Genomic DNA, 8,731 nt, shown 5'->3' with positions numbered 1-8,731 from the left:
TTTTTATTCCAACCTTATAAATTCTCATTTACAATGTTGTCAGCAACCTAAAAGTTCATAGGCTCACAATAAGCTTTTGATCTCCATTCTGTTATGTTGGGTTGAGGCTTTCTGGACTGGGCACCAAACAGTTTAGAGATGTAGAAATAAAGTTTAGAAATGGATAGTAGAAATGTCTTTTTGTATGTGGTCAAGCAAATACTGTATATAGTTTTAAAAAACATATAGAACAAGCAATCAGTTTGGATGAACAACTGCTATAATTGTAGTTCTATGGAAACTATAAAAAGTTATTTTAATAGTGCATTTCATCATTCGTTATTTGAAAAAAATATGTTTTTCTACATTTCAAGGATTTGATGTTGTTGTTGACTGAAGTTTAATGTAATTATAGAAAACTGAAGAGAAACAAATAAAATCAATTGTGTTTTTCATTTGCTTCAAAGTTATGTCATCTATGTTTTTTTTTCAGTAAGATTTTTTTTTTTACCAACAAACAAGCAAAACTATAAATGTCTCATGTGTGTTTAGAGCAACACACATGAAACATTTAATGGGACAACTAACCATGCACACACACACTCACACACAAGGGAAATTTAGACAGAAATAACCTAAAATGATCCAAATTTTAGCCAGATCAATCCAGTTCATTCCATTACATTGTTCACAACTGTGGTACATTTAGAATTAAAAATCTTGTTTTTGATAGCATCTCTCATAAGGTAATAAAATGCTCCAAAATGAAATCTAATTATGAAAAATTATATAGTTATTATTTATAATTGACTAAAAATGGCTTCTCTAAAATTATTTCCACCATTCTCAATTCCCAATGGACTACAGCAATGAATCTAACTTCTCCATCATTGGTATTTTTTTTTCTATTTATATCTGGTGATGAGCTCCAAGTCTTTGGGGTTTGATGGCCTCCAGTCAATTACCTTAATCTTTACCTTCTTTCACAGCAAACTTCAAGTATGCGCAACAAGCTAAATATGCTTTCCAAAATGAGTTCCTAATGTTTTAACATAGGAGAGTTAACAGTGATAAAATAAACTCGAGGAGAAAACGTCCCATAAAACAGCTGGGTTAAAGTAACCCCCTTCAGGTTGTTGTTCCACACACTGCTGGATATTATATCAACCAAAGCACCTCAGGGTCATTTAACACAACAGGGTTTGGTTACAAGTTTGACACGGCATGTTGTGTTAGGTTTTGAGCTAACATGTCATTTTAATGCAAGCTAAGGGTGGATTCAACAGGAAACCCCCAACAAACATTTCTAAATAAGTCATGTATGGATTAAAAAGAATGATTCATCTTCTGTATACGCTTTCACTAACAAAATTCATTAATAGACTTGGTTAAAGTTTTAAAGAATAAAACTCAAATTGAAGCTTCCATTACCTATGGGATGGACTCTGCCATGACGACTGATAGTAACAGAACACATGATAAAAGGGTTGAATGTGAAACAAAACTGCAATATTTTTCTACAATTTCAAAATTATGTACCTATTCCCAATTTAACCGATAAGCTCTACATAAAAATTTTATACAATTTAATAGGAAATGAACCCATGACAGGTAAAAGTAAAAGCTTCATGACAACAGCCTTATTTAGCCTAAAACCAAAATCAGAAATATCTGATATGGTTATTGATCAGACATTACAGCCTGAATTTGAAAGCAATATTGAGGAAGCATTTTCCTTAGTCAGAGACTTAAAAACTTTACAGGGACATTGTAACCTAAATTACATGTTGCATTACAAATTAATACTGGCTCAAGTCAAACATAAATTCAGCAACAAAATGTCACAGTGTTAAAAAGAATAGAGTAGCTGTAAGTTTTATATATTTACAACGTGTGAATTCTGGAAAATGAGTTATGCAACATTTGATCAGTTCTCAAATTACAAGGATGATAATCATATGCTCATGTAAACATGAGTTAATAACAAACCATTTGGAGGTTCATGTGAATCTGTGCTTTAGCACAGATTCACTTCTCCCTCACTGGGATGGGGTTTGCTTTGATTTAAAAAGTTTAAATCCCAATAACTAACACATGAAGGGTTGTGTTCATGTGTTAGTTAGGGGGGAAAAAAACGCAACCTACTCGTTAGGTTTTGCAAACACGTAAAGAAGCATAATTTCTGTCCTCTGTTTGATTAACGCACCAGGACATATAAGTTTAAATGACCATTTCTAACTGCTTTCTAAAAGCTGCCAAAATGTAAATTTGGTTTAGACTTAGTGCTTCAATGATGTTTCTGACATTTTATTTATATGTCTGAAGGAACGTGGATTGATTTAATGAAACAAAGTTTAAGAATTAATCGTTTTCCCATGGGTTTGAATAAATTGACAAAAAGGAAAGTAATAAAACAAAAGGTAATAACAATGGAAGGAAAATTCTGTTGATATTTGCAAATTGTAGTGCTTACACTGTAAGTGCACAAGTGGACCTTAATCTCAAAAGTTAAAAATATTAGTATGTGCAAGTTGTATTAAGTTGCATGAGTCATGACTATCTTGAGAATTCAGAGTAAGTTCCAATGACATAATTGTGTATAGCTTAATTCTACTGTAAAACTAAGTTTTTTTGTTTGTTTTTTTTCTTACTTGCTAAGGGGGAGCTAAGCATTTTACTGAGAATGCTATGACGGATCTTTTTTCCCCTATAGTTATCAACACACACGCATTAGTATTGTTATTTTTCAGACTTATTTGCATTTATTTGACGCTAAGACGTCAGCACGGAGCCTTGAGCCATTAGCCAGATTACTTACAGATAATATTACATTGTTTAGGTTAAAACAGCATTTATGACAAAGGAGATACCCAAGTATTGACCTTTTGCAAATAGACACTTAATCATTCGAAGCGCCATGATGTACATCGGAAGTGAGAATAGGGAGAATTGATCTGAGCGTCTAAAGTTGTTTTTCCAAGTTGTTTTTGTCAGTTTATTCATGGTTTCTACTTGCTGGAATCAAGCTAATTTGTCTGTGAACGTAGCACACCTGGTTGGGCTCATAGACGGCGGTATTTACAGCTAGCTTAGAAACCGACCCGAGCCTCCTCCCTCCTGACGTGTTGATCAAATTACCGACTTTGCCTGAATTCACACTACATGATTTATGTCACTATGTCATAAACAGCGTTTCCCTCTAAACCGGAGCAGCCTTAAAAACGTACAGAAGACGAGACGCTAATCATATTTTTCAATACATGCTAGGCTACATGACGGTGCAGCATTGTTTCCATGGTTACTGATGGTTAGACGCATACTTTCTCCATAATGCGATATTTGATATCTTTCTAATCATACTTACTTATAAAGTATATGAACGTTAATCTCCTTACCTTGTATAAGGTGTTCGCTGTAAATCCGTGGTTACACCAAGAGCTGCCAGTCATTAAGATTAATGGCTGAGGTAACACTTTATTTGAAGGGGTGTGCATAAGACTGACATGACACTGTCAAAAACATGACATAACACCTGTCATGAACATAAAGAAGTGTTTATGAATGTTTATGACAGTTGTCATGAAGTGTCATTCAGTAAATAATGACACTTTTAATGCAAAGTTGCTCTAAAAGTTACATTGAAAGACCATTAAAAATGCCAATTTTGCATTAAATTGTCATAATTTACAAAACCCTTGCATAGGTCGCACTTTTAGTGGACTTTTAAAGCAACTTTTAGAACAACTTTGTCTTAAATGGGTTAGGGTTAGGATTTGGAACCCAGCGTTCTGATGCTAAAAATTAGCATCAATTTAACAATGGAGAAGTCATAAGCATGTTGACTAACATGGACTTGTGCCATTTGGTATGTTAAAAGCTAAATATAAGCTAAAATTAGCCAAAATGCTAATGTTAGGATAAATGCTGTCAGTAGCATGTGGGGTATCACAAGCATGTAGTCGTGTGATACCCTTTGTGATGGAAGTCAATTGACTTCCATGAACTAAACATGGCTAATAAATAAGAAAAGGTATCTAAATGTTTTTTTTAGGGAAAAGGCCCATGCTAATTAGCATTAGCTTTGCACTAGTGGGGGGTAGTGCACTGCTAATGTTTGTGCTAATGTTAATGATCTGAGAGAAAAAGATAGTAAAGGCTAATATTGGTTACTCTGAGAGTTATATAGAGGCTTTTAGTTTGAAAATTTCAGTAAGTTTCATTTTAAATACCCACACTAATCCCATGTGCAACAGCAGTGGTGTCCAAAGTTGGTCCTGGAGGGCCTTCATCCTGCATGTTTTAGTTCTCTCCCTGGTTTAGCACACCTGGATCCAATGATGGCTCGTTAGAGGCCTAAGAAGAACACTGACATGCTGAAAAGGTTGTTACTACCACCAGGGAGAGAACTAAAACATGCCGGATGCCGGACCTCGAGGACTGACTTTGGAAACCACTGTGCAACAGTGGTTGTGTTAAACCAGTTATAATAACTGAAACAGACACACACACACACACACTCACACCTAGGGAGAATTTGGAGAGGCCAATTAAACTGTCAGTCATGTTTTTGGACTGTGGGAGGAAGCCGGAGTACCCGGAGAGAACCCACGCATGCACAGGGAGAACATGCAAACTCCATGCAGAAAGACCCTGAGTCAGGAATGAAACCCAGGACCTTCCTGCTGCAAGGCAACAGTGATACCAACTGCGCCACTGTGCAGCCCACAACACCTTTTGAAAAGTCAATCAAATGTCAAAAATCCACCCTATTAGGGTAGGGAGGATTTTTGACCCTACATGTCCTGCAGAACCCTCCCCAATCACAGAGGGTTGACCACCCAGGGTTGCCTTAAAATCCTTGTAAAACTTCATTTTGACGCTCTGCTTCATCTGTCAAGGTTGCAACACAACATAAGTTACGTCAAGGTGGGGGCGGGGACAGTGGGTGGAGGCTAGACCTGTCTGAATTCACAGCTTTTCTCATCTGGTCTTTGTTTATTCATAGCCTTCAAAGGATCTGGTTTACGGAGACCGGGTCCTTCAAAAGATGCGGACCCTGAATTCGGACACAGCTTAAGTCTTCCACCATAGTTAGAACTACAGAGATGGTGTGTTTGTAGTCCACACCATCAGCTCTGCCTTTCTCTGTGTTCTGTTGCTATAGCGATTAATCATCTCTGCCGACTCTCTTGTGAGTCACTAAGGTGGAAAAAGAATTCTGTCTTTGTGAGACATTCAGTAAGTTTTTCTAAAAAAGCTGTTAGAATGACTGCTTCCCATACAGGATCTGTAAGGCCAAAATCCACCCACAAGACCCGATTTGTCCCCTCATGTCCCACAGGAGCAAATACTGAGGGTCAATCACCCCTCTTGAAAAGTCAAAATCCACGCACATGGGTTGCCTTAAAATCCTTGTAAAACTTCTGTGGAGATCATTTTATTGTGCCTTTCCACATGAAATTACTTGAAGAGGCGGAAGATAAACAATGTTTCGGTGTTTCTTCATCGGCTTTGGGTCTGTCTCCTCAGGTTTCAGTTTGATATTTCTTGACTGAATTGGCAGAACTTTATCTTTCATTGAAAATGAGATATTTGAAAGTTTATTTTTCAACTCTGCGATGTTGTTTTCTTGCGTTTTTATTTTCGTTACATATACACTGATCTCTGTCTGTTGAGCTTGTATCTGTTTCTTGAGAGCTTTATATTTGCTCTGAGTCTCCTGCACTCTATGCAATGCATCTTCCGGCAGTAGGTCTAACTTATTCTTGAGATGTTTCATCACTTCCTGCAGCTTCTCCTCCTCAAGCTTGAGATCCTTAATTTCTTCTTCCTTCTCTTTCAGTTTTGTGGACAATCTGTGGTTCTCACAGCGATACCATTTGAGTTTCTCATTTTTCGTGTTGTCATCAGGGAGAATTATAATATCTCCTTTATCTTCATCCATCCATAGCCTTTGTACTTTAGAATATGTTTCTTTAACCATTTTAAATTTCTGCTCATTCTCATAGAGTCTCAGAACTTCCTTAGATAGCTCTATAATCTTACATTCCTGTTCGCGAATTAAATCGGCCTGTAATCCAATTTTTCTGTCATTACAGTACATTGCTTCTGTGGCTCTCCTGTTTTTTGTCAGAGTGTCTTCTGTCTCCATCTTTAGTCTTGTATATTCTTCCCGTTTCTGCCTGAGCTCTTTTTCAAATTTTAGCTTATTTTCCTTGCTGCTACGCATCTCGTCAGCCAGCCTTGCCTTGATGTGCTGCACTTGCTCCTTAAGAAACTTATTCTCTTGCTGGAACTTTAGCAGGAATGTATGTGTTTCGACAACCTCTTTCTCAAGTGTCGCTGTTGACTCTTCCAGAGTTTTATTCTGTTTCTGCAGGAATGTTTGGTCTGTATGAGCATTTTCATATTTCTCCTGGAGGATTTGGTATTTCAGATCTTGTTTTGACAACTTCCTCTCAAAATCATTCACATCCTTGTGTAGTGCCGTGACTTCCTTTCGCAGGCTCAAATTTTCCTCATCTTTGTATTGTATCCTTTTTATTGTCACTTCTTCATTCTGGCGATTTCTTTTTACCTCCAGTTCTGACACTTCTGCAAGTCTACGTTGTCTCTTAATTTCGTCTTTCAGAGCGTCGATTTGCTTTTGTTTTCCATCCAATTGGATCTTAAGATTACCAATTGTGTTCTCTCTAGTTCTCAAGAGATCTGTCTGCTTTTTAACCTCGGCTTTGTGGGCCTCTGATTCATTTCTAAATGTAACTGTTTTCTGCTGAGACATGTCTAGTTGCGCTTCCAATTTTTTATTGTCATCTGTGAGCTCTGAGACTTGTTTTTCTGCATTAAGCGCTCTTTCCTTGTAGAGCTTCAATACTGCCAACTTGTCAGACAAATCTCTTCTCTTTGCAGTTTGAACCATTAGAGCATGTGTCTTCTCTGAAATAGTTCGTTCCAAGATTTTTATCTGACCTTCTAGATCCTGAACTCTAGCATCACTTTCCTGAAATTTGGTTGAAATCCCTTTACATTTGTTAGAAAGTTTAAAATATTTTACCTCTAGCAGTTTCATTTCCTTCTTCTGCTGGTGGTATGCGATCTCCAGTTGTTTTCGTAAATTTATTTCATTTTGTAGAGCTCTCTCTCTGGACGGAGATCGTGCTTTGGAGTTTGCCTCTTTCTGTGTGGATAGTCTTCTGCCTCTGGCTTTTTCACCCTGATTTTCCATATGTTTCTCTTTGTTAGTTAAGTGATCTGACCTGGCCTTGGTCAACGACTGTTTTCTTGGCTGTATCATTGTCTTCTTACTTTTGGATAGCAATTGTTTTACGAGAATATTTTTTTCCAACAGTGCTTTCTTCGCTGCTCCTTGGAACTCTGATTTGACATCAATGTCTTGAGTCCAAAGTCATTTATTATGACATCACTATTTCATGAGTGATGTCATGGTCTTTGTCCCTGTGACATCACTGCTCCTGCAGCAATACCCTAAACAATGAGGGTTTCTGTCTGAAAAGTCAAACCTACAACATGAGATCGAGATGCAGAGAGCTCAACGCACTGGGAATCCCAGAGGAGATGGACCCAGGCTGATTGTCGTCAAATTCCTGAGGCACAAGGACAGATCAACTATTCTGCAGCGCAAAAAGGCACTTAAGGGATCCAAACTCTACGTTCACGAGGACTTCACAGATGCAGGACTTAAAAGCAGCATGTCAAAGAGGAGACATCTCTTATCTCCGTTATGATAAGCTGATCACCCATCCCCGCTCGAGTACCCCAAAATTACGCAGTGAATTACCCAGGTATGTGGTTTGCACCCAGCGATGCCAATCATTAGCCAGATACACAAACATTGCCATGGCAACTGGCACAGCTGACGTTCACCCCCGACAGAAAAATGTTGCCACGGATCGCTGATTATGACGATGTGGAACTGACTACATTTCAGTACGACTATCATCAGCAAGATATTGAAAATGACATTGATCCAGATAACAATTTTTTTTTATCAACGACAGTTGTCACTATTACACTGATGACCAGTTTGACAGCAGCATTAAAACTGAACATAAGCTTTCAATAACTCACTTTAACACCAGAAGCTTGTATGCAACATCAAACTGTACCTCAAACAACTCTCACAGACCTTTAATATCGTTGCATTATCAGAAACATGGCTCAATAGTGAAAAGGGCTTTGAAATAGATGGTTATGAAATGGTGTGTAAAAACAGAGAAAACAAAAATGGAGGCGGTGTAGCTCTTTTTGTGGACAAGAACATTAATTATAAGACGATAGAAACAATGTCATCTGTCATGGATAACGTTCTTGAATGTGTGGCTGTAGAAATACTCATGGAAAAGAAGAAGAATGTCTTTGTGAGTTGCATTTATAGAGCCCCTGGATCAAACATAGAAATATTCAATGACTGAATGGAAGAAAAATGTATAAAAGTTCATCAAAGAGTTACATTTATCTGAGGGGATTTCAACATTGATCTTCTAAATCCAAATAATGACAGAAGAATTTATTAATACCATGTACAGTCTAAGCCTGTATCCTAAAATCACCAGGCTCAGTCGCATTACATCGCACTGTGCAACCTTGAAAATAGTTAAGCAAGTGGAATATTAATAAATTACATAACTAATCATTTACCAGTGTTCACAGTCTATGACTACAAAAAAAAAAAAAAAAAAAAAAACTTTTTAAAAAACCCCCCACCACAACCCTAGGGGGGCCCCCATGGGGG

Source organism: Poecilia latipinna, unplaced genomic scaffold (assembly GCF_001443285.1).
Source record: "Poecilia latipinna isolate Pla-1442-1.1 unplaced genomic scaffold, P_latipinna-1.0 Scaffold678, whole genome shotgun sequence".
NCBI lineage: Eukaryota > Metazoa > Chordata > Actinopteri > Cyprinodontiformes > Poeciliidae > Poecilia > Poecilia latipinna.
Note: the sequence above shows the minus strand (reverse complement) of the source record.